Genomic DNA, 27,098 nt, shown 5'->3' with positions numbered 1-27,098 from the left:
AGGTAGGAAATTCTCCCTTTGCTGCATACCAGTGGGTATGTTTTCAAAGTGGTGGAACGACCAATTTCCTCCACTTCACGTCTACTGGCAAATCATGGGACCTTCAAAAATTTGCACCCAAAATGACCTGTGCAACGGAAGACAATACGCAATTCCAACGCTATGTCACACCTCCTTTCCAAATCGTGACCCGTCCTTTGCTAAAGCAGGGAATTGTAGCCCCATTTGCTGCTTGAAGAGCCAGGTGTTGTTATTTATGGTTTTTTTTCAAAATAGGTTGGTTGGATATTTGCATTTACTAGCGTCGTCTTGAAGATACAATAGGCCGGTCAGTACTTGTGCCAGCTGCTGAGGCCCCTACTGGCAGCCGGCCTTTTCATTTCCTGCCTTTTTTCTCTAATAGGTAAATGGCTTTTTATGGGCTTTTTTCCCCATTGGCGATGGTAAAAACACCATTCTTGGTGCCCATCAGTAGGTTGATCCTTCTTTGACGGAATTGCAGATATAGGAGGCTTGTAGGACATGGGAGATGGATCTACTGATCAAAGCGGCTATTTGTAAGCAGACACTTGCGTTGCAGTATGATCGAGCCTGTCAGCCTCCCACGCTACATCATGGGGATGGCAGAAATCCATGTTAACGATTGGTATTGCGACACGACCCGGGAGTTTGGACAGGAATAGAGTCTCAAAAAGTAAACAATAAGAATGGCCATCATCTAATACGAGCATCTCATTCATTAGATCAGATGGATCCCTGTCACTCAGGCCCTCCATATTTAAAAGCTCATGTCTGGTCAATTCCAGGAGAAATAGGCAGAACCTGGTTGAACTGCAGCCGTGGTGGCAGCAGCTGCAGTCGTTGTGTCCATGATCACTGGAGATTCAAGCTTCGGCTGAATCTTGCATTCGGGGGGTCACCGTTTCTGGTGGCAACTTCAGTACAGCTACTAAAGTCATATACATATCCACGTTAGTCAACACAAGACTGCTTTATTCAAACTTTACAGACTTCTTCTATATACCGCATTACTTGTCAGGGAAGATATTACAGCGGTGCTGAGGCAAGAGACTGGAGGTCTCATTGAGGGAGGCAGTGTGGGTAAAACTAAAAAATAAGAAGGGTGAGGTGACTATTATAGGGGTACATTATAGTCTGGCAAATGGGAAGGGAGAACTAGAAGAGCAAATGTGCACGGAATTAGCTGACATGTGCAGTAGGAATAGGGTGGTGTTGGTTGGGGATTTCAATTTTCATAACATCAATTGGGAAACACAGTCAGTGGGAGGGCAGGATGGCTTAGAGTTTGTACAATGTGTTCAGGACTGCTTTTTGCAGCAGTATGTGGAGATGGCCACTACAGGGGGGAAATGTTCGATATGCGGTTGGGGAATGAAATGGGATGGTTAACTGGGTAAGCAAATATGCAGATGATATGAAAATAGGGGGAGTGGTGGATGGTGAGGAAGGTTTTCTTAGATTACAGGATTTGGTTTGTTTGGAAAAGTGGACTGAAAGATGGCAGAAGGAATTTAATGTCGACAAGTGTGAGGTGCTGCATTCCAGAATAAATAACCAAAATAAGACATATGCAGTTAAGGGAAGGGCATCGAGGAATGCAGAGGAAGAGAGGGATCTTGGAGTTACGGTACAGAGTTCCTTGAAGGTGGATTGCCAGGTAGACAGGGTGGTTATGGCAAACTGGCCTTCATATATCATAGCATAAAGTACAGCTGGAAAATGATGCTGCGACTGTTGAAGGCATTGGTGAGGCCAGGTTTGGAGTATTCTGTTCAGTTCTGGTCTCATTTGTCAAAGGAAGGATAGAGATAGGTGGAGAGAGTGCAGAGAAGATTTACAAAAATGTTTCTTGGCTTACAACATCTAGAATCCAGAGAAAGATAAAGGAGACTGGAGGGCTCATCGAGAGAGGCAGTGTGGGTAAAATGAAAAAATAAGAAGGATGAGGGTACTATTATTGGGGTATATTATAGGCTGCCAAATGAGACATGGTGAGACATTATTAAGACTTTGCTATCGATCCATGGAACCAGCAGGTTTAAATTAAGCCCTGTGAATGTCCTGCACCTACCCGCAGAAGACACCACAGATCAACGTGACGTTCCTCGGCATGCAGCACCGTGCACGTGTGGTCCATTAAATGGGTGAGTGCCCAGTGGTCTGTTTTATGGTATTGCGTGACATCGGAGAACCGCGTCACCGACGGTTCACAACGTGGGCTGTGTGCCCGCTTTGCCCTCTACATATATTTATTTAGATTATTCATTTGGTCATTACATGCTGCATATTGTGTGCTTTTGTGCAGGCACCATGGTAGTTTTGTCGGGTTGTAGATGTACGACCCAGTGCATCACTCCATGGATTCACAGAACATTACAGCACCGATACAGGTCCTTCAGCTTTTCTAGTCTGTGCCAAACTCTTATTCTGCCTTGTCCCACTTACCAGCATCCAGTCCATCACCCTCCATCTCCCTCGTATCCCTGAACTTGTCGAAACTCTTCATTGCTAACACTGAGCTCACATTTCCTCATGCAGCTGGCAGCTTGTTCCACTTTCCCACCACCTTGTGTGGAGAAGCTCCCCCTCATGTTTCCACTAAACTTTTCCCCTTTCATCCTTCGCGCATGTATTAAGGATTTCTCCAAGAGGCAGAGTCTCAAGAAAACAACCTCTATCCTCAAGGACCCTCGCCACCCAGACCAGGCCTTCTTCACACTGTGATCACCAGGGAAACAGGTCCAGGAGCATGAAGACGAACACCCAATGGTACAAACACAGCTTCTCCCCATCTGCCATCAGATTTTTGAATGGACAAGGAACCACAGTCACTCCCTCACTTGCTCTTCATTTTGCACAAATGGATTTCTTTTTTTAAAATGTAATTTAGTACAATATTTGCACCTGTATTGTTGCCACAAAAGGACAAATTTTCTGAAATGTTCATCACAATAAATTTTTTATTCTGAACACTGCGCGTACATCAGAAAACAATCATAGCTCAAAAAACAATTTCAAAAGATGAATTCACTATTTCCATGCACCCTCCCCTTTTATGTCTATTTTTCTAAATCCACTCCTTGATCGAGACTTCTCCACTTAAACCCAACCCACATTTCTTCTCCCATTCAAAGAACTCAGTAATACACCAAGAAACTAAAATAAAATCTCAATGCTGGAAATACTCAGCAGGTCATCTACTGGAAAAATAATTGGAGATAAAACCTTCAGGTCGATAACCTTTCACTGGGATTCAGAAAGATGATCTACTGGAAAAATAATTGGAGATAAAACCTTCAGGTCGATAACCTTTCACTGGGATTCAGAAAGATGATCAAACAAACCTGATTCTCTTTGCTGAGAAAAAGAAGAGGGGAAATAACAAACTGAATACGTGGGATGAAAAACCCAAGCAGCAGAAATGGCAGTGGTGCTGGATTAGTGGAGTCGACTCGTTGATCAGCACATATATCTGGATGGAGGGGTAAAGGATAAACAAGACAAACATGATGCCGTCACAGTGAGGTACAAGACGACAGCTGCAGAGAATCTGAAATGAAGGAATGGTCAAAATACTTGTTTTTGGATCAATGTGACAAAATGTGATCTGACAAAAGAAAACAAAATTGTTTTGCCCTGCCAGAACTGTCTAGATCAGGGGGCACAATAAAATAGTCCAGAAGCCAACATTATGAAATTGAACAGAGAAGTTATACAAATCGGCAGCAAGAGATTAAACACAGTTACATAATTCCATGAAAGTGGTGTCACAGGAAGACAGGGTTCTAAAGACAGCATTTGTCACCTTGGTCTTCATTAATTAACATATTGAAAATAAGAGTTGGGAAGTTATGGTGAGGTGGTATAAGATGTTGGTGAGGCCACATTTGGAGTTTTGTGTGCAGTTCTGGTCACCTAGCTACTGGAAGGGTATTAGTAAGATTGAAAGAGTGCAGAGAACATTTACGAAGACACTGCCAGGTCTTCAGGAGTTGAGCTACGGGAAAGGTTGAACAGGTTGGGACTTTATTCCTTGGAGTGTCGAAAAATGAGTAAGAGATTGATTAAAGTGGCACATGAATGGGAAAAAAGGCTGAGAAAGACTGCAGTGGACCCAAATGTGAAGGAAATATTTTGCTTGAGAAAAATTGTCATTGGCCCATTTCCTCTGGAGTTATGAAACCATGCACAGAACAAGTCAATGAGGTACGATTAAAACAGTGGTTTTCAAACTTTTCAAACTTTCTTTCCACTCACCTCCCACTTTAAGTAATCCCTTACTAACAGAGCATAAGGATTAAGTAAAATATGATCCTGGGGGTGGGGGTGGGGTGGTGGAGGAGTTTGAAAATCACTGCTCTAGATGAAAAGGTTTCTCCATCTCTGTTTTAAGCAGACATCCTTTTATTCTGAGGTTGTGCCCACTGATCCTAAACTCTCGCAGGACTGGCAAAATCCTCTCTATCCAGCCCTTTCACTATTCATCAGATTTCAATGAGGTCCTGCCTCATTCTTCTAAACTCAGGTGAGTACAGGCCCAGAACCATCAAATGCTCCTCAAACATTATTCCTCTCATCCCCAGGATCATTCTTGTAAACCACCTCTGGGCCATCACATCCTCTCTTAGAAATGGGGCCTACAATTGCTCACAACACTTACGAGATGAGGACAACCAGAAGGTGGTCACGGGAGGGGAAGCCAGCTGCAGGGCTGCCTCGAGTCCCTGGATTGGATCGTGTTCAAGAACTCACCTGAGGAACTGAATGACTGTACCAGGACCATAGCGAACTTTATCAAAACAGCTGTGGACAAGGGTGTCCCCACCAAATTGTTCAGGGAGTTTTCTCAACCAGAAATCCTGGATGAACAACAATATCCAGAAATTGCTGAGAGCCAAATCACAGTTTGGAGATACAGATACACAAGGAGCCAATATGAACCATGGAAAGCCATCTCGCAGGTGGTGGAGATTCAGCCCAACAATGGAAACAACAAAGGATACCCATCAGCTGTGACAGGGGCCTAAATGACATAAAGTGCTGCAAAAACAAATCTGGTGCAGTGGGAGGCGGCAAAGCCTCACTCCACATGAACTCAATGCCTTCTTCACCTGATATGACCACTAGTACAGGGAAGAACCATCGCAAATCCCCCCTCCCCCACTACATCTCTTGATGATCTGCTGCTATCAGTAACCAAAGATGACAATATGGGCTGCCCTCAGGATAGTGAATCAAAGGAAAGGATCAAGCCTGGATGGAGAACCCAGCAGAGGACTGATAACCTGTGTTGACCAACTGGCCATGGATATCTTCAACATCTCTCTCCGACAGGGAGTGGCACCCACCTGTTTCAAATAGGCATCAAATATATCAGTTCCAAAAAGTGGGGTAACCTGCCTAAATGATGATTAACGAGTGACACTCACATCCAGTGATGAGGTGGATTGAGGGGATGGTGTTGAAGTACATCAACTCCTGTCCAAGGGGCGACATGGATCGATTCCAATTTGCCAGACCTATGGCAGATGCCATCTTCACTGGCTCTGCCAAAACCCTGAAACACACAGAAGACAAAGGTGCATCCATCAGAATGCTCTTTATTGACTAGAGTCTGGCATTCCATACCATTCTCCCATCAAAGCTGATGAGCAAACTCCAAAGTCCTGGGACTCCATAACATACTGTGCAATTGGATCCAGAATTTCTTCATCTCCAGGCCCCAATTAGTGTGGATTGGCAAGAACAACTCTTCCAAAAACTCCTTTAGCTCCCAAACACCAGAGGGTTGCATATTTCACCCCTGCTCGCATCGCTTTACATCTACAGCTGCATGGCTTGGTATGACGACACCATCTACAAATTCACTGACGATAGCACAGTCATGAGCTGCATGAGGAGGGCAACGAGTCAGCATTCAGGAGGGAGATTGAAAGCAGGGTTCAATCATGGACCAACAACAACCTCGCACTCAATGCCACCAAAACCAAGGAGATGATTGTCGACTGTAGGAAGAAAAAAAGATGGACACTGCCTGAATTGGAATGGTTTTGGTTTTGATACACACACACACACACACACACACACACACACACATATATATATTTGTGCAGAGTTGAGTTAGAGTGAAGTAAAAAGTGTTGTTATTAATCTTTACCAATTAAAATTATTGTTTGAAGATGCCATTGTCCTATGAATTATCATGGACCATTTTGTGCGAATATTAATCTTTAAAGTTACAATAGTTTATATATATTATCAAGTTATTTTGTGGGTTGGATTCAGGGTCACACTCACAATCCTTTGAGATGCCAGAAGGCAAGCCATGTACGGAGATGAAACGTCTGCTCATTCAGCATCTGAAACCGAAAGAGGAAAACCTTCATGATGGTCCTTGAGATACTGGAGTGTTTGCTTTATTAAAAACGGAAGAATTTGTGTCGTCAGGAAAGACTGCTGATCAAATCGAGAGACCATCTGTTGATTATCTGTGTTCTTAAAATTGAAACTAAGTCAATAGAGTGCTGAGAGATGGCAGCTGTTCGAATAAGCGAGTTCTTGATTCAATTACCTGCACAGACAGGCTGGAGTCCATTGGCTCATGATTCATACTTTTGAAGAGCTGAATGGACTTCAAAGGCAGAAATGACGGCACGTGTCATGGGATGAGCCATTCTGGAGAAACATTACAAATGAGAGGCAGAAGATGTTGTCCATGCTGTGGGGAAGAGAGGATTGAAGATACAGTCGTCAGAGAAGGTACAGTTACATCGTCTTCTCCTTTCACCAGGAGTAACAAGTGGATTTTGAAGGAGGAAGACCATTTCTAACCGTCTCTTTGAGATCAAGAGAGCAGCCTCGTTGAGACCGTGGAAATGGCCACTTTTGATGAATAAAGCCAAAGTAATCTTGCATTTGCAACATAAACATTTTTAAATGGAGACTTAGTTCAGCCCTTGACTGAGTTGATGAAATTTTGGTCGAAGAAAATAGCCACTCCACTGTCTCTTTGAAAAGACAGCAGATTCATCATGTGGAACAGATTCTGAAACCTCCCTGCAAGAGAGGAAAATAATCTCTCGCACAATAAGTTTCAGAGCAATGTTTTTTCATCCAAGAAATTCAGACGAGTTTGAAAAAGGACCGATGACGAGGTTTTGAAATCCTTCAGTTGCTTTTGCCACAATTTAAAGAAATCGACATGGTGTGAAACGACTCAAATCCAGATACAACCCTTCACAAATTGAGCTCTTCCAGCTCCATTGGGTTTAGCCAGCGAAAGATGAAGGGGTAAAGCCACAGGGTTAGAGAGAGTCAGCAGGTCAAACAGGCATAGAGCAAAGAGAAAGAGACATCAAACACGTTGTGGGTTTGTCCCTTCATCAAGGAAAGATAAGGAAGAGAAGGTCAGAAATGGCACCATTAAATTGTGGGGGTGGAGGGCAGGAGGAAGCCAACACACACAGAGAGGGGACTTGGGTACCTGGGGCAAACAGGCGGTTCCCTCCCCCTGCCCTTCTCCCCCTGCCCTTCTCCCCCTGCCCTTCTCCCCCTGCCCTTCTCCCCCTGCCCTTCTCCCCCTGCCCTTCTCCCCCTGCCCTTCTCCCCCTGCCCTTCTCCCCCTGCCCTTCTCCCCCTGCCCTTCTCCCCCTGCCCTTCTCCCCCTGCCCTTCTCCCCCTGCCCTTCTCCCCCTGCCCTTCTCCCCCTGCCCTTCTCCCCCTGCCCTTCTCCCCCTGCCCTTCTCCCCCTGCCCTTCTCCCCCTGCCCTTCTCCCCCTGCCCTTCTCCCCCTGCCCTTCTCCCCCTGCCCTTCTCCCCCTGCCCTTCTCCCCCTGCCCTTCTCCCCCTGCCCTTCTCCCCCTGCCCTTCTCCCCCTGCCCTTCTCCCCCTGCCCTTCTCCCCCTGCCCTTCTCCCCCTGCCCTTCTCCCCCTGCCCTTCTCCCCCTGCCCTTCTCCCCCTGCCCTTCTCCCCCTGCCCTTCTCCCCCTGCCCTTCTCCCCCTGCCCTTCTCCCCCTGCCCTTCTCCCCCTGCCCTTCTCCCCCTGCCCTTCTCCCCCTGCCCTTCTCCCCCTGCCCTTCTCCCCCTGCCCTTCTCCCCCTGCCCTTCTCCCCCTGCCCTTCTCCCCCTGCCCTTCTCCCCCTGCCCTTCTCCCCCTGCCCTTCTCCCCCTGCCCTTCTCCCCCTGCCCTTCTCCCCCTGCCCTTCTCCCCCTGCCCTTCTCCCCCTGCCCTTCTCCCCCTGCCCTTCTCCCCCTGCCCTTCTCCCCCTGCCCTTCTCCCCCTGCCCTTCTCCCCCTGCCCTTCTCCCCCTGCCCTTCTCCCCCTGCCCTTCTCCCCCTGCCCTTCTCCCCCTGCCCTTCTCCCCCTGCCCTTCTCCCCCTGCCCTTCTCCCCCTGCCCTTCTCCCCCTGCCCTTCTCCCCCTGCCCTTCTCCCCCTGCCCTTCTCCCCCTGCCCTTCTCCCCCTGCCCTTCTCCCCCTGCCCTTCTCCCCCTGCCCTTCTCCCCCTGCCCTTCTCCCCCTGCCCTTCTCCCCCTGCCCTTCTCCCCCTGCCCTTCTCCCCCTGCCCTTCTCCCCCTGCCCTTCTCCCCCTGCCCTTCTCCCCCTGCCCTTCTCCCCCTGCCCTTCTCCCCCTGCCCTTCTCCCCCTGCCCTTCTCCCCCTGCCCTTCTCCCCCTGCCCTTCTCCCCCTGCCCTTCTCCCCCTGCCCTTCTCCCCCTGCCCTTCTCCCCCTGCCCTTCTCCCCCTGCCCTTCTCCCCCTGCCCTTCTCCCCCTGCCCTTCTCCCCCTGCCCTTCTCCCCCTGCCCTTCTCCCCCTGCCCTTCTCCCCCTGCCCTTCTCCCCCTGCCCTTCTCCCCCTGCCCTTCTCCCCCTGCCCTTCTCCCCCTGCCCTTCTCCCCCTGCCCTTCTCCCCCTGCCCTTCTCCCCCTGCCCTTCTCCCCCTGCCCTTCTCCCCCTGCCCTTCTCCCCCTGCCCTTCTCCCCCTGCCCTTCTCCCCCTGCCCTTCTCCCCCTGCCCTTCTCCCCCTGCCCTTCTCCCCCTGCCCTTCTCCCCCTGCCCTTCTCCCCCTGCCCTTCTCCCCCTGCCCTTCTCCCCCTGCCCTTCTCCCCCTGCCCTTCTCCCCCTGCCCTTCTCCCCCTGCCCTTCTCCCCCTGCCCTTCTCCCCCTGCCCTTCTCCCCCTGCCCTTCTCCCCCTGCCCTTCTCCCCCTGCCCTTCTCCCCCTGCCCTTCTCCCCCTGCCCTTCTCCCCCTGCCCTTCTCCCCCTGCCCTTCTCCCCCTGCCCTTCTCCCCCTGCCCTTCTCCCCCTGCCCTTCTCCCCCTGCCCTTCTCCCCCTGCCCTTCTCCCCCTGCCCTTCTCCCCCTGCCCTTCTCCCCCTGCCCTTCTCCCCCTGCCCTTCTCCCCCTGCCCTTCTCCCCCTGCCCTTCTCCCCCTGCCCTTCTCCCCCTGCCCTTCTCCCCCTGCCCTTCTCCCCCTGCCCTTCTCCCCCTGCCCTTCTCCCCCTGCCCTTCTCCCCCTGCCCTTCTCCCCCTGCCCTTCTCCCCCTGCCCTTCTCCCCCTGCCCTTCTCCCCCTGCCCTTCTCCCCCTGCCCTTCTCCCCCTGCCCTTCTCCCCCTGCCCTTCTCCCCCTGCCCTTCTCCCCCTGCCCTTCTCCCCCTGCCCTTCTCCCCCTGCCCTTCTCCCCCTGCCCTTCTCCCCCTGCCCTTCTCCCCCTGCCCTTCTCCCCCTGCCCTTCTCCCCCTGCCCTTCTCCCCCTGCCCTTCTCCCCCTGCCCTTCTCCCCCTGCCCTTCTCCCCCTGCCCTTCTCCCCCTGCCCTTCTCCCCCTGCCCTTCTCCCCCTGCCCTTCTCCCCCTGCCCTTCTCCCCCTGCCCTTCTCCCCCTGCCCTTCTCCCCCTGCCCTTCTCCCCCTGCCCTTCTCCCCCTGCCCTTCTCCCCCTGCCCTTCTCCCCCTGCCCTTCTCCCCCTGCCTTTCTCCCAACTCCCCTTCTGTCCCCTCCCCTCCTTGCCCAGCCTCCCCCTCGCCCTCCAACTCCCCCTTCACCCTCCCCCTTACCCCTGCCTGGCCCCGCCCCCTCCCCTCCTCAACTTTCCCCGCCCCCACCGGGCTCCAGCCCCTCCCATCCCCCTCCCTCTCCCTCATCCCCCTCCCCTCCCCGCCCCCTGCACCGACGCCTCGGCTCCACCCAAATACCCCGCCGGTACCGGCCACTCCCGGGTGGGGCCCGGCGGGCTGCGGGTCGCCCGCTTTCCCTGGACCGCGCGGCTGAGGAAGGTCCCGGCGCTGCCGCCAACTTCTTCCCTTTCGGCCCGCGGCGATGGACCCTGAGCAGACGACGCCGCCGTCAATGTCCCGCCTCCTCACAGCTAGAGCCAATCAGCCCGCGAACCCGCCCATCAATCCAACCCGACTTCAGCGTCCAATCCAATAGCGGCCTCACCGCATCAACCCATTGGCTCGCGCAACTGAAGCAACCAATCAGCGAGCGAGCGAACACACAGGAGAACCCAATCAGCATCGCAAGACAGAAAACAAAGGCAGTGGAAGGAGCAGGAGACCTTTCGGCCCTTCCACTTACAACTACCCCAACAACTCAATCAAATCCTTGGGAAACACAGGATCACTTTGTCTTTACTCCAGGATTCCACTGATCTCAAGAAATACATTGTACCCCAACTGCAAGGGAGACTATTTATTATCAAACTTTCCTTTATATTTATTACCGCTTCCAATTAAATGGAGGACACAAGTGGTTGTGTCAGCCAGCTGGACCGCCTCGGGGAACCTCATGGAGCAGGCAATCATGGTGAGAAGGTAACCCGTCCCGCGGGAGGCCGGTAGTGACCCTACAATGTCATTGTAGATGTGGCTGAACCTATGTGGTGCTGGCTCGAATGTCTGGCATGGTGCCTTCACGTATGTCTGCATTTTGGTCATCTGGCAGAGTGTGCAGGCCTTGGCCCACTGACAACCTGTTTCTGGAGGCTCAGCAAGACCAACCTATTGACCACCATTTTGACAGTACTGATGGCCGGGTGCGTCAGGTTGTGCACCTCATCATAAAACTGCCATCTCCATGCTGTCGGCACGATGAGGTGGGGTTTGCCATTGGAATGTCGCAGAGGAGCGTCTACTTACCAGGATCGATGTTAACATCCTCCAGCCTGAGCCTGGACATTGCTGTCTTGCTTGCAAGGATCTCAGGGTCATCCTGCTGTCCCCTGCCGAGGGCTAAGTAGTCTATTCACTGGGACAGGGCCTGGATAGACTTGATTGCGGGGATGGGGCAGTGCGTCACCCACGATGTGTTGAATGTCTGTAGTGAACTCAGACTCATATGAGAGGAGTCGCTGCTGCTTGGCCGACCACAGGTCCAATACATTATGGAAGGCAAAAGTTAATGGCTTCTGGTCCATGAAGACACTGAATTGTCTACCTTCCAAAAATACCTTCAGTGCCTGACTGCCAGGTACAGCACCAATTGCTCTCAGTCAAAGACGCTGTATTTGAGTTCAGGTGGCCAGAGGTGTCTGCTAAAGAAGGACAGGGGCTGCCATTCCACTTTGATGAATTGCTCCAGTGCACCCCCTACTACTGTGCTGGAAGCATCTACTGTGAGAGAGGTGGGTGTCTCTGGCCTGGCGTGTACCACAAGGGTTGTGTTGGCCAGTGCGTCCTTGGCCTTCTGGAACGCCTCCAAATCCTCATTGTCGCAGGTAATGTCTTTACCTTTCTCCGCATGATGTGGGCCACGGGGGGCGTGGCAAGATGGCGTAAGGATCAGACGTGCCTTCCAGTTCTCTCCTGACTCTATCTTAATGTTTTGTCTAGAAATGCCCCTTAAAATTCTTTAAAAGTTTAGATAACTTCAGTGCTGTTAATTTAACTTATGATGGTACAATTGGTGGAAAAAAGCAAAAAAAAACGACAACAGATTATCAAAAAACGACATTTTCCAAAAGTTCAAGTTTTGGAGCCTACCTACAGGAAAGACATCGAGACTCAGCCTGAAATGGATCCCAGGAGAACGGTACAGCTTTCGGATGTAGAGTTCAATATTACGTCGGTAGAGCCCTCTAAAGAGGGTGCCAAACAGCCTTTCGAACAAAGAGTTACTCAGGTTCGCACATGTGCAGTAGCATCTGACGGCAATGTTATGAATGAACCACTTGTAGTAACATCAGTTGAAGTACCGGCTGGGGAAAGGCATTTGTCAACTGTAGCGGTGGCACTGCAAACTGCACTTTTTGAGATAAAAGAACCTATACAACTTGATGTACTGGGAGAAATTAATACATTATGGACTGGGGAAAACCCCGGCCAGCGTCCTCCAGTCATTGCTGGAGAGGCTGTGGCTGGGGTTTCCACACGCAGCTATACTACAAGGAAGGCAACCAGAATGAAGGAAGCAACAGAAGACCCTTTGGTTATGCCGAAGAAGCAGGAATCTGTTGAGCCAGAATCTCTTCCAATTGAAAAGATTCTTGTGAATCTTGAATCTAAATTATCTTATACAATGCAGGGATTATCCCAGATTATGACTGAACTTGATACTAGGTTTAATACTCTGTGGTGAAAATACATTCTCAACAGATGGCTGAGTTTGGAGCTTTTAAGCTTGAAGTGAGAGATAAATTTAATTCGTGTGAAGATATAGATGAAATACGAGATCATGTTTCAGATGTGACTAAAATGGTCAAAGACTTACAAACTCAAAATAAAAATTTGGTGAAAATGATTGATTATTTGGAAAACCAATCCAGACGGAACAATATAAAGATTATTGGATGCCGGAAGGAATGGAGGGACCAGACCGAAGAAAATTTTTTACTGAATGGATTCCGCAGGTGCTTGGTCAAGAACATTTCCCGGGGGGGGCGTGGCAAGATGGCGTAGGGAGTGGACGTGCATTCCCGGTCTCCCCCAGGCAGTTATATAAATACTCGTTTTAAGAATATTTCTTTTCTGTTAAAAGTCTTTGTTTTGTTTATCAATTGTTTTTAGTTTAAATTGGCAACAAAGATTCAGGAAAATAGAGTTCAAATACAGAACAAAACTACACTCTCCTACTTTGGAAGAAACTCGGCCTACTTGCCCAGACAGAACCACGGAGTCAAGGCTGGAATTTTCTTAAGAACGGAGCTCATTAATTGGACTATCGGATAAGCTGGCCTTGGACACCCCTCTGAAAGGTGTTTAAAATGGTAATAAAGATTAAGGAAAATAGAGTTCAAATACAGAACAAAACTACACTCTCCGACTTTGGAAGAAACTCGGCCTACTTGCCCAGACAGAACCACGGAGTCAAGGCTGGAATTTTCTTAAGAACGGAGCTCATTAATTGGACTGTCGGATAAGCTGGCCTTGGACATTCCTCTGAAAGATGGTGATGAATATTGATTTGAAATGTTTTATGAAGATAAATTGCAGTAATTGGCATTGGTTGCCCGTGAGTTTTAAAAATCCAGATAACATTAAAGTTTATTAGTGATTTTTTTTGGATGGAATATCGGAAGGATGAACTTATTATCTATAAATACAGAACAAAATTACATTCTTTGACTTTGGAAGAAATTTGACCTATTTGCCCAGACAGAGCCGGAGTTGGTGCTGGAATTTTCTCAAGAACAGAACTTATTAAAGTTGATTTCGGACTCCTTTTTGAAAGATGGCGACGAATGTTGATTTGAAATATTTGAAATATTTTCTGGAGATAAACATATATATGGAACTCCTTGACCTGCAATAAGGTTTATTAGTGATTTTTTTTGGATGGAATATTGGAAGAGTGAATTTATTATCTGTGAGTATGCATACATTGCAAACAGATTTTAATAGTTTTGAAAAGGTTTTTTTTAAACTAAACAAGATCAGTTTAATATTGAGAAAATTGGAAAAAACGGAAACTTTATTATTAAATTTGGATATTCAGTGGAAAGAAACTATGAACAAGATTGATGATTTATAAAATTAAAGTCGAAAGAGCAATGTCTAAGAAGAGTTAAAAAATTTTGAATAAGTTTTTCTTGAAAATAAACAATAATTTCAACTTAACATTGAGAAGATTGACAAAGTGGAAAATTTGGTATTAAATTGGGAAACACAGAAGAAAGAACTTATGAATAACATTGATGCTTTAGAAGATCAAGACCGAAGGAATTATGTTCAAGAAAATTTTAAAAGATTTGAAAAAAACTTTTTTTGAAAGTAAGCTACAAATTCAACTTGAGACTGAGAAGAATGGAAGATTCGGTGTTGAACTGGGATGTTCAGAGGTGTTTTAATTCAGTGGATGAAATTCAGGAAGACTTGAAAAAAAAATTAAAAAAAAAAACTTTTTTTGATTGTAAACAATGTTTAACTTAGTGTTAGGAGGGTGGAAAGGGTGCAAAATTTAATATCAAGTTTGGATTTTCAAAAAAAAGAATTTATGAATAAGATTGGTTAAATTGATGGACCGGGGTTTTATGCATATAAGAAATTATGATTTTTCGGTTTATACGTGTATTTTGTCTGCCTGGGGGGGAGGGAGTGGTACTTCAGCCACCGAAAGTCATAGGCCACTTGTGGTTTATACCACACCCATTTGGGTTTTTGGGAATTAACCACCACAAGGTGGTTTCCTAAGGGGTTAGGGGAGGTGGGGGGGGGGTGAAAATTTGGAAATTATTTAGTATCTATTATGTAATATTATACTAAGTCAATTTGAAATGAATGTATGGAGATACTATAAATAAATTTCGAAAAAAAAAAAAAGAAAATTTCCCGGAAGGCCTTGCGTAGAAGACCTATTTCAGGTCAAAGTCCAAGACCTGTTTTGGTTCGTTGCTTGAATTATTACGACAAAGAAATAATTTTACGAGTGGCTATTAGAAATGCACAACAGAGAAAATCACCCTTGATGATTCAAAATAATCGAGTTTTCTTCTATGCGGATTTGAGTCAAGAAGTTATGTTCCAATGACGGGAATTCAATTCTGCTAAAGAGTTGTTGTGGAAGAAAGGTTATAAGGCAACCTTTAGATATCCAGCTGTTTTGAAGGTTTTTCAAGATGGTTGCCAACCAAAGTTCTTTGATTCTCCAAAGGAAGCTATAGCATTTGCTCAAGAGCTGCCAATTACTCGGTTTCAACAGAGACGTAGTCCGCCGCGATCTCTAAGGAGACAAGAGATGGAAGAAAAGAGCCGTGCTCCAAGAAGTAATGGTTGTAATGGTAACTCGGCAGTTGGAGCTGATTAAAAGAGTTGTCCTTTTTTTTCTAATGTTTTTTTTTAATAAAAGGGATATTAAATAATGATGATGTTAGTTTAAGATGAAGTGAGAGTTGGGGGAGAGAACTGGATAGGTACTATTTCCTGAAAGTCATCTGCTACGTGTGAGTTATCTCACACCCATTTTTTTTGGGAGTTATCGCATTGCGTGGTTTAGACGGGAGGGGTATTTTTAACCTCCTACCTGTTCTTTTTTCCTTTTTTTGTATTATTAGATTAAAGAGTTAAGAGTTTTCTTTTGTGTTTATAAAAAAAAAGCATAAGAAAGTATTTGATTGTTTAAAAAACTAAAAATTGATGTGGTTTTTTTTGTAAAGTTTATTCAGTAGATAAGGAATATTTGAAATTTAAATGTGAATAGGATGGATAAGTTTTTTTTAATATTTTTTCTTTAACTTTAAGGTGAAAGGAGTGGTAATTCTGGTGTATATTATTTTGCTATTTTAGTTATAGAATGAAGGGAATAATGGTGAAAGTTATAAATTGAATTGTACAATTCTTAATGAGGCTTGAATTTTGTTTGTGGCTTATGCTCTATTTGTTGAAGATATAGATTTCTGTTGTAGATGTATTTTTATTATTTGGATATCTGAATTTTAACGTAATGATTGGGATATTTAAATGTGGTATTGGAGCTTTTATTGGATAATTATTCAAGGTTAAAATGGAAAAATGGTGGAAGAATACCAAATTTGAATTGTACAATGTTTAATGAGGTTGGAATTTTGTTTTAAGATGGCAGTTTATGTGACTAATATGATGATAGATGTGAAGTTAGTTGATATTTGGTGAAGGTTTATCTCTATCGAGAAAGTTTTATTTTTCATCTTTTTTTTTCTCATGCTACAATTTTCTTTTAAAGAATTGATTATTGTTTAAGAATTTTTGATAGACAATGTTACTAATTTTACTAATTTTTTATATTAAGTTTAAGTTAATTATATGTTTCATCTTAACTCTGTTTGATTTAAATATGTTTTTTAAGTCTGATATCTTAGTATTAATTACTTTTCTTTTTGTTAGTATTTTAATTGGTTATGTTTTTGTTTTTTTTTGTAAGTGGGTTCTTTCTCACATATATTATTAACTTTATTAATTCTTCACTCTTTATTTTGGGGAGGAAGAGGGGTTGGACTAATTTGAGTTGGGTTATTAACGTGTAATAATTATTGGGGAGGGTATAGTTTATTTAGATTACTGATACTGTATTGTAATTTTGTTATTTTGTTCTTAATTTTTTAAATGTAATTCTATATGTTATTCATGTTATAAAATCTTAAATAAAGTTTAAAAACAAAAAAATGATGTCAGCCACTACCGGTATGAATCGGTGATAAAAATTAATCGTACCAGTGAATTCTTGCAGCCCCTTCATTATGTGGGGTTTGTGGAAGCACTTAACAAACTCTACCTTTGCAAGCAGGGTTTAGTTCCGTGCCTGTTGATTTGGCCCTCAAGGAAGTCGAACGTTTCCAACCTGAACTAGCACTTTGCAAGGTTTATATAGTAAGTCCAAATTCCCGCAGCCAGGCGCACCGTCACATTAGACGGTCTCTGTTTAGCTTCATTGCCACCACTTTGACATCTTGTGGTTACTGCCACCCTCTGCTGTTGGAGAATATCCTCCTTGGTCTCAGCCCCTCAATGTAACTAAGAACCCTTAAAATGCCCCTAATGTTTTGGCCTTCATCACTACTCCTGGCAAGGCATTCCTGACACCCACAACTCTGGGTAAAAGAAAATACCCCTGATATCTCCCCTAAATCTTCCTCCCTTTGCTTTAGACAGATGTCTTCTAGTGTTTGCTACTCCCATCTGGGTTTCCGGCAAACTGAAGGGCATCTTTCACCGAGTTTCTGGTTTTCCAGCAGTTCTGGATGTTTGTCTCTGGATGCTCTGCTCCGTGGACCACCCCGCAGTATCCCATCTAGTCCTAGAGTCTCTGTGTCAGACATTCTCTGCTGACCACTGCCTGATGGCTTTGTGGTCAAATGTGTTTGTCTATGAAACCGTTCCCAGGAAGGTAAAGGGGCAAAGTCCTGCTGACTGGAACATTGTGCAGCACCAGGGCCAGGCCAATCTTTCGCAACACCTGAGCCAGGTAGAACCTCAGCACATAGCAGCATTTGGTGCCCTTGCACTTTGGTTGCAAGCACAGCCACACACAATTATGGCCATGCTGGTTACACCCTTGTCCCCATTGATTGACGATGTACACGGTCCTTCTCCAGACTCTATCCATTTTGGACCCCCACATGAATAGGAAATTTGTTTTGGGAATTGACAGGGTGGTGGTGTGGGGATGGGCCAAACCTGGCCCACGTGCAGCAGGACCGAATGTTCCTTGCACATTGCACCTGATAATCAGGTTTTACCCGAATGACAGAGATGGGTATCTGTGTGGTTCTCCCTGTCTCCTGGACCTGGGGGTCTTTGTACTGCTCCCCATCTCCTTATGTTGGTGCTTTGTTCTGCACCACCCCCACAAGAAATCCAAGACCCCTGGATGGAGGGCAGAGGCGCAGAGAGATCAATGAGAACACGGGTAGTTTCAACAGGGTGGGGTCCATTCAGGCGCCTGATAACAGGAGGAACCAAGTGGGAAGGAGGATGCAGGGCATTCGATAGCAGGACATTGCGAGAGAGTGGATTCCTCGAACTCTTGAGGGGAGAAGGCACTGGTCGATCCATCAGTTTAGGTGGGGCAGGGTATAGACATGGCAGCTGACTGGAATTGTCAGCGGGTTACTGAGACCTGGGAAAGGAAGGGAAGGAGGGTGCAGTAGTGTTCTGAGAGTGCTGAGGGAGAGGCAACATGGGTGCCACCTCAAGGCAACGGTCCCCTGATTGTTTGCAGGGATGGGCTCTGTACATAGACTCATAGATATCCAGCACAGAGCATCTTTGTCGCCCTGCCATCAGGAAGGAGATATGGAGGAATAAAAGCAGAGCAGCCAGGGAGGGAAATAGCTTCTTCCCACAGGCCGTGCGATTGACAAGGCAACATGAGCTGGATGGGAGCTAAGAATGAAAAGGGTGAGAGGAATATGGACTGATTACAACAGCTCAGCTAGCAGGAGAGAGGGGCTGAAGGGCCTGTTTCTGTTTTGTCTATCTGGACCAGCCTTTTGAGTTCAAGCTTTAAAAAACCCAATCATTTTTAAATTTAATATCAACGGTACAGAATGAATCAAGAGACAAGATGTCTGTCCAGCAGCAAGCGTCGAAGGCACTTCCTGAAACGGAGGCTCTGAAACCACAGGGAGGTTCTGGACGGACAGAGGCCCAGCTTCTTCTGGAAGGAGGAGAGGAGAGGCAGGGGAAATGCGGGGGAAGGGAAGGGGAGGGGAGGGGATAGGGATGCCGTCCACCATTCACCTCTCCTTTCCTCTTCCCCGTTCCCCTCCCCTTTCCACTGCCCGTTCCCCTCCCACATCCCCTCCCCTCTTCCCTTCCCCAGTTCCCATCCCCCGCTCGCCTCCCCCATTCCCCTCCCCCTTCCCTTCCTCCTACTCCTAACCCTAACCCCTAACAAAATCCTAAACCTAACCTTAACACTACCGATACCCCCTACCACCACTCCACGTCCCCTAACTCTATCCCCACACCGTCCACTAACCCTAACTTTGTCCCTACGCCTATGCCGCCCCCTAACCCCAACCCTAATGCTACCCACCATCCCCTAACCCAAAACCTCACTCCTCCTCTACCCCACTGCTCCTACCCCCTTCCCCTATACCTAACACAAACCCACTTCCCCGAACTATAAACCTAACCATAAACCAAGATATAGCCCTACCCCGTCCCCTAACACTAACCCTAATGCTACCTCTACACTGCTCCTAACCCTAACCCTAACTCTACCCAACTTCCCCAACCCTAAACTAAACCCTACCCCTATCCCTTACAATCTACCCCCTTCCCCTAACCCTACCACCTATCCCTTCCCCATACCCACACCCCCTACAACTACCCCCTACCCTATCCCTTACAACCTACACCCTTCCCCTAACCCTACCTCCTACCCCTTCCCCATACCTGCACCCCCTACCACTACCACTACCCTATCCCTTACAACCTACCCACTTCCCCTAACCGTACCTCCTACCCCTTCCCCATACCCGCACCCCCTACCACTACCCCCTACCCTACCCCTTACCACAACCCCTACCCTTACCCCCTTCCACTACCCCCTTTCTCCTACCCCCTTCCCCTCCCCCTCCTTCCCCTAGGTTAGGGGTAGGAAGGGGAAAGGGAAGGGGGAGGGGAAGGGGAGGAGGAGAAGGGGAGGGGAAGGGGGAGGGTTAGGGGAGGGGAAGGGGGAGGGGAAGGGGAGGGGGTAAGGGGAAGGGAAGGGGAGAGGGGAAGGGGGAGGTGAAGGGTGGAGGGCTGGGGTTCGGGCATAGGTGTGAGGGAAGGGGAAGGTGAGCGGGAGGGGTAGAGAAGAAGAGGGGAAGTGGGTGAAGGGACATGGAAAAGGCAGGGAATGGGGTTGGCAGGGCCAGAGGGAGAAGAAGAGGAGGGATTCAGGCCATCATGATGTGTCCGTCCTCTGTTCAGCTGGGATGCGAGGTTCTTCTGGACTCGTGTCTTGTCTCTGAGATCGCTCCTTCTCCTGGGAAGAGAAATATGGGTGATAGAGATATTGTCTCTGAGGCCTGATCACAATGACTTTGGAGGGTCCCAAACCTTCCCCCATCATCCCCCCTACCCCTGAACACTGGAGCCTTTCCCCTTCCTCTGCTTAACCTGAGGAAGTGTGTTTTGGCGAAACCCACGATCTCTCTCTGCAGAGCTCAGAGCAACGGGTCTCCATCAGGCAACACCCTGGTTCTCCACGATATGGCAGCAAGATGCTAGACAATCATGGATGGATCAGTCGAGACCGTTCAGCTGATCCATCTGAACCTACCCCACAACAATGTTACCCTCCCCTCCCTCACACCAATACCCTCCATTTTTCTTTAATTCCTGTCCATATTAAAATCCTTTTCATGCCTTTTTTGGACTAGCCTCCGCTACTACCCCGGCAATGCATTCCAGCCACCCACTACATTCTGTGTGAATAAAATGTACCCCTCACGTCTTGACTAAATTTCCCTCAGCTCACCTTATTTAGACGTCCTCTGGTATTCTCGCCCCAGGAATGCACACAATATTCCAAGTGTGGTCTGACGAGAATTTTATACATCTGCAACGTTACCTCTCGGTTCTTGAACTCAATCCCATGACTCCTGAAGGCCAGCACACAATATACCATCTTAAACTCCCTCTCAATTTGCACAGCAACCTTGAGTGATTTATGGAGCAGGATCTAAATATTTCTCTGTCCTGCACACTGGTCATAATCCTGCCATTAACCAAGTGCTCTGCCCACACATTCTTGTAATCCGCATTCAATGAAGATATTGGTCTATATGAAGCTACTTTTAATGGGTCTCCAACCTTCTTTGGAATAACTGTTATTTGTGCCCTTGAAAATGACTCTGGAAATAAACCTGTACCAGTTGCTTATTTAAGTACATCTGATTTACAGGATTGAACTCCATCTGTCACTTCTCTGAAAACTAGATGACCTATGACAACCTTCTACACTGTCTACAACATCTCTACCTCTGTGTCATCCCCTGACGTACCCACCCTTCCACTCCCATCATCATTCATAAAAATCACAAAGAGCAGGGGTCCCAGAGCAGATCCCTTTGGAGCGCCACTAGTCATTGTTCCATCTACTACTACCCTCTGTTTTCTGCAGACAAGCCAATTCTGAATCCACACAGCCAAGGCTCCATGGATCCCACGCCTCCAGACATTCTGAATGAGGCCTCCGTGGGGACCTTGTCAAGAACCTTACTAAAATCCTCGTGCAGCACATACAGACCTTGACCTTCATCTATTTCCTTTGACACCTCCTCGAAAAACTCAATTTGACTCGTGAAGCAGGACCTGCTCCTCACAAAACTTTCCATGAGTTTGCCCAGCATGTTTGGGCATTGCCCTCGGCCCCAGTATCTGCAGACTTTCTGGCCAGTCCCTCCCTTACCCCTTCCCAGAGCTTCCGCATCCATTACAACATCAAGCATTGCTGCCGAGTACAGGCCCTTTGGCTCATAAAGGCTGTCCTGACCTTTGGAAATGTTCTCCACAACCTTTACCTGTACCACACCCATAGGAACATTGGAAGTGGGAATAGGAGTAGGACAAAAATGGCCTATCGAGCCTGCTCCGCCATTCAATACGATCATGGCTGAACTAATTTATGACCTAACTCGACCTACCCTGCCTTCTCGCCATATCCCCAAATTCCTCTATCATATAAAAATTCTGTTCCCTTACATCCACATGCTCGTCTCAGAGACTTTTATATCTACCTATTCTACCAACCACTACCACTTTCTCCGGTGATGCATTCAAAGCTCTCACAACTCTCTGCATAGAAAAAATCTCGCCTCACCTGACACTTTAGGAAAGGTTTCTGGCTGTTAATTCCATCTAAGACCCCACAATCTTATTTAGAATAAGTTATTAAGCTGTGGAAGGGGCAAGTTGGGAGAGGGAGGAGGGGAGGGAGCTGGTGGGGGAGAGGTGAGAGCTGGTGGGGAGGGGACAAGGCCGTGTTGGGGAGAGGGATCAGGACCGCGTTGAGGTGGTGAACGGGCAGACACGGGTGGATCTACCTGCCGAAATAAAGGAGCAATAAGAAGGCCATCTCGGTATCTACCAGCATCTTCTGGGGCTTGATGTCTCAATGGCAAACCCCCTGAGGATGGATGTAGGCCAGGCTCTGCTACAGCTGGTACATGAACATCTGGCAACACAACTATATAACATGACCCACTCTGCCTCCACACTGTCGGGTCTATATCCTGTGGATAAGGGGAGGTGGGTGAAGGGCCCCTCCCTGCCAATCAACATCCATCCTCATCATCCTCCCCACCCCTCTCCCCTCACTACCCTTTATCTCCTCACCAATACCCATGGAGACCCTCATGCACCCTTCATCGATATCCAGTCCCCAGCGAGACTCAGCCAGTAAACTCCTTCATATCCTCCAACCCCACCATCCAAGCTTGCCCCAGTGGACAACTTGACCACCCAGACCCACAACCACCTTGATGTAGATCATGGGAATGGGCTGCTTGGCCTTGTTGAAGTGCTGGGCCATGCAGTGAACCGTCTCGGGAACATAGTCCAGACCCAGATTCAAATAAACCTCCTCTTTCTCTTGAACACAATACAAACCTGTCAGCTGGATTTACCCTCCAACACCCAGCGCCTCTCCCAACAGGAGTGCAAGCCCCTCCTGTTCTCTGTAGGCATGATGCCCCCAGTGCTTAACACAACATGGCATGAATCCAAGGGCTCAGCGAGCAGAGCGTCAACAGGCCGTAGTGGACCCGTCCGCTGCCCCATCATTCGGCTTCTGGTGAGACTGCACAAAATGTGCAGCTCTGACCGACCTCCCTCGTGAGGCAAGGATTCACCGGGAGAGAAAAACCATTGACGTTTCGAGATGAGAAATGTCTGCAGCCGGGTGTTGGCTGGGGTCGAACATGTGGAGGCTGAGTTGTTGGGACGATTCAGAGCAGGCGTTGATTTGGAAGCGCACCAAAAGGTTCTGGGGAAGTGAGTTATGGGGGAAAATACATTCGTGAAATGAATTGGGGAAACAGACTGGAGGGGCTGAGTGGCCGAATTTGGCGACCTTGTCTTGTGGTCTTGGCTGCTGCTGTCTGGAGTTGAAATGGCAAGAGGTCATGAGTTAATGGGTGAGGAGCAGGGCAGCCAGCGTTAAGGAGTCGACACTGGTCAGAGGGGCAGGATGGAGGCAACAGAGGGGCTGCAGCGAGACAGATCGATTGAAGGAATGGGGAAGGTAGCAGCAAATGAAATGCATCGGAGTGGGGGTGGGGTGGGTGCAGGTGGATCTTACCTTGACTACAGAGGAGTAGAAGTTGAGAAGAGGGACGATGATGGTGTGATCCAACTTTCACACGATCTGCAGTTTGCGGTTCTATGGCGAGAGAGGAACATCAGCAAGGCTGGGCGATGGGTCGGGGCCCTGAGGGGCGACTTGTCCAAGTTGAGGGGGGAGGCGGGGAGGAGATTCGTCAAGAGGTCAGAGGTGGGGAACTCCTAGGGAGGCCGAAGTGGGGGACTCATCGAGAGTTGGTGGGGGGGACTTTTCGTGTCGCTGGAGCGGGGACTCGTCAGGGGGTTCAATTAAGTATCACTTCAGTTTTTATGATTGTTTTCCCAGCTTCTACTAAACAATTAATTTGCAGAAAATCTCTGATATTTGCCAGGTGTGTGTGTGTGTGTGTGTGTGTGTGTGTGTGTGTGTGTGTGTGTGTGTGTGTGTGTGTGTGTGTGTGTGTGTGTGTGTGTGTGTGTGTGTGTGTGTGGTGGGGAGGGTGGGTGGTTGTGTGTGGGGAGTGGGGGTGCTGTTGTGGGTTTGTGTGACTTTCTCTGTTTCCAAACCCCATGGCTGCTTTGGTCTCTGTCAGATGCTCCTCTTTCCACCCACCCTTCAAAAATGTGTTTGTGGTGTTTTTCAATTGGGTGTAATTGTGTGAAACGAGCTCATGTGTCGCAAGGGCCTGTGAACATGCTGTAGGCCTAAAGTTAAATATCATGATATTCCATTTCCCCACAACTGCTCCTCCCCCTCACCTTGAATCTCTTGTCCTGCAAGATCTTCTTGATGGCAATCATCTCTCCGGAGTCCACCAGCCTTGCCTGGTACACCACACCGAAAGATCCATTGTCGATGATTTTAACATCTGTGCAGGACACCACCTTGGGGACGTTGGGTCCATGACCCGGTGTGGCCACCTCTGTTGTGACCTTATTGCCATGTTCTCTAGGGCAGAAGCAACAGCATTTACACACCCAGAGGGTACACAACAGGTCATTTATACCAACCCACCCTTGCTGTCCAAGTTAGTCTCCACCCCTTCCTCTAACTCCCTTCCAAGGGTCACCAAAATGTCAGAATTGGTCCTCTGGTGGTTCTTTCCAGCCTCTCAGTAGAAATATTGCCACCCCAGTTCCCTCTTTGATCACTCTCCTCAGACTGAGGCCAGTTCCGCAGCCGTTCACTTTGTCTACAACCCTCCCTCCATGAGAGCACGTCCCGGGGAGATGAAGCACTCTGAACCCCACCACGGGTTTAGCAGAAGCCCTCCACATTCCCAGAAGCTCAGCAACACCGTGATCTTCCATGATGCAAGCGAGACCTCGTCGGATGAGGGAGCAGGTGGGGCGGAGATAGACCCATGCTTTATCGCTCAACTCTGCTGGGTCCGCCGTAGCAGAAACACTTTCTAGCACCTTGATCCAGGTCCACTGGGGGAAAGAATCCTATCCAGGTTTGGCGGGTGTGGGGGTGTATGCAAGGGTGGAAGGGATCTTGTAACCCGGGGGGGTTGGGGGTGGGTGGAGGAGTGGTCCTGTCTCTCAGTGGACAGATCCCATTAAGGTGGAGGGGGAGCTCTGTCCCATTTCTGTTGAAAGGTCTACCTTCCATCCCCCTCGCAACTTCTCTTCTCCCTCAGACACCTCACACTCTCCTCTGCCCCGATTCCTCTACCACACTCTTATCCCCCACCCAACACCACCCCCATGGTTTCCCCAGTGCTTTCCATCCCCTCGCACCCCATCCCCCCAGCTCAACCCTATGTCCCCTACCTCTGATCCAATCTCCCTTTACATTACCCTGTGGTGCAACCCCGTTCCTTCATTCTCCCCTCCAATCCTACAGACCCCATCCCTGTATTCCCTCACATGCCATTGTTCTCCCCTCCCCAGCCCCCTCCAGTGGCCTCATAAAGTGCCCTGCACTCAGGATGGGGAGAGGGGATTAAATGCAGCCTCCATTCTCTCCGCCCACACTGGTTGAAGGATGGTGCCAGAGGAGGCTCTGTCCCAGTAGGGGAGCCTGTAACAGGCTCTTTATCTCACCCATTGGTGCAGGGTGCTTCCAAACACAACCCAGTTGATCAGAGGGTCACTGGGATGAGACAGCGTCCTACTCCAACATGGGAGCCAGAATCCCCTTCCAGGAGAGGCATCTTTCTCGTGTTGCTGTGCCATGGCACGACTCAGCTATGGCTGCCCCATGCAGTGACATCATCACCCCCTCTGTGTCATCATCTCCCCCCTCTGTGACACCTCCCCTCTCTGTGACACCACGAGTGTAATGGGCAGGGACATCCAACCATTTAAACCCTCCTCAATTTCCCCAAGCAAGGGGAGAATAATTCAGCTGGTCTAAATTACTCGTTGTTATCTATTCTAACTCCTAGATATTTGATTCCATTTTGCCTCCACATTTGTTGACTATTTTCTTGACATTGGCTCTAATCCCCCTTCCTAAGTGACATGATTTTGCACATATCCCAAAAGAACTTATACCCAGAGATCTCCCCATAGTCCTCCAGGGTGGAGCACAACTTGGGCAATGAGTGTGTCGGGTCTGTCAGATATATCAGAACAACTTCTGCAAATAAATTGATTTCATGCTCTTCCTGGCCTGTTCTGAAACCTTTAATGCCTGAATCCTGGTGAATGGCCTCAGCTAATCACTCCATGGCCAGTACAAACTCACTCACTGGGGGTGTGGGGGGGGGGGGGTGTCTGACCTTGATCGGCATGCCTGTTGGCTTCCTCTGTCCCTCTCATCTCGACATCAGTGGCTCAGGTTGGGAGAGTCTGTGCTGCCTCCTGCAGTGCACAGCAGCACTGCTGGACCACCTTTATCTCCTTATTTTCCTGGGCCCTCTGCAAATCTTTCCTTTCTATGATCTCACATTGGTTTCCCAGGAGAAACACTGGCAGCCAAAAGGCACCCTCTGATTCCCCTTAGATTTTGGGAACCCCGACTTCTTGAAGTGGGACTACACGTGGTGACCTATTTTCTCAAGATGTGGATCCAGGAGCTTGGACCAGTCTACCAATTTGCCGTGGTCCACCAGCATGCTTGCCAAGCTCCCCAACCCTGCACTCTCGTCAGTCCACCACCAGATCTTGTTCTCCCTGCCTGCACTAGATTTCCTGTCCCGATTCCAAAGCATCTCCACTGCAGCTGTGTTCAGTCGGAACTCAAAGGACCCTGCTCACTGCACCAATTATTATGTGTGTGAAACTGATTCGAGGGGTTACAAGGGTGGAGAATTTGAACACAGTTGTCTTTTATTGACATGTAGTGAAGTCGCATGAGGAGTAAAAGACACACACAGACACAAACTCGCCGGATTAATCGATACACTTGCAACCACTCGTGGAGAGAAGACTTGACAATCAACTTGTCACATACGATACCTTGAACAGGTCATTCATTCACTCATTGATCTTGGATGCCTGTGGGTGGTAGGGGATATGCAGGTGGCCCCAAATACTTGGCATCACCACCCATTGCTGGTCGGACGTTACCCGATAGTGTATTCCACATATGGAGCATGCTTAAATGGTGCTTGATCGGCCCGCTGGCAAGATATCCGAGTATGTGCTGACCATCGTGAGAACATATCACTTTTTATTTTGGCAGGGGAGAGGCCTGATATGGTCAATTTATCAGACTTGGCCAGCTCCCGAACCCCAGCGAATGTGGCCCTTGGTTTTAATTGGTGACAAATAGGGCATTTGGCCATCACAGTTCTTGCAACATCATGAGACCCCCAGATCCTTTGTCCATCATAGTTCCCCCATATGCCCACATTTATGATGCACCAATGCTGCCAAGGCTCCGGGGTCACTCTGCTTGGGGAAAATAGTGGCAGAGCATATTTGAGCAGCTCAGTTCCAAGTGG

Source organism: Narcine bancroftii, unplaced genomic scaffold (genome assembly GCF_036971445.1).
Source record: "Narcine bancroftii isolate sNarBan1 unplaced genomic scaffold, sNarBan1.hap1 Scaffold_116, whole genome shotgun sequence".
Lineage (NCBI taxonomy): Eukaryota > Metazoa > Chordata > Chondrichthyes > Torpediniformes > Narcinidae > Narcine > Narcine bancroftii.
This window is presented reverse-complemented; position numbering follows the sequence as displayed.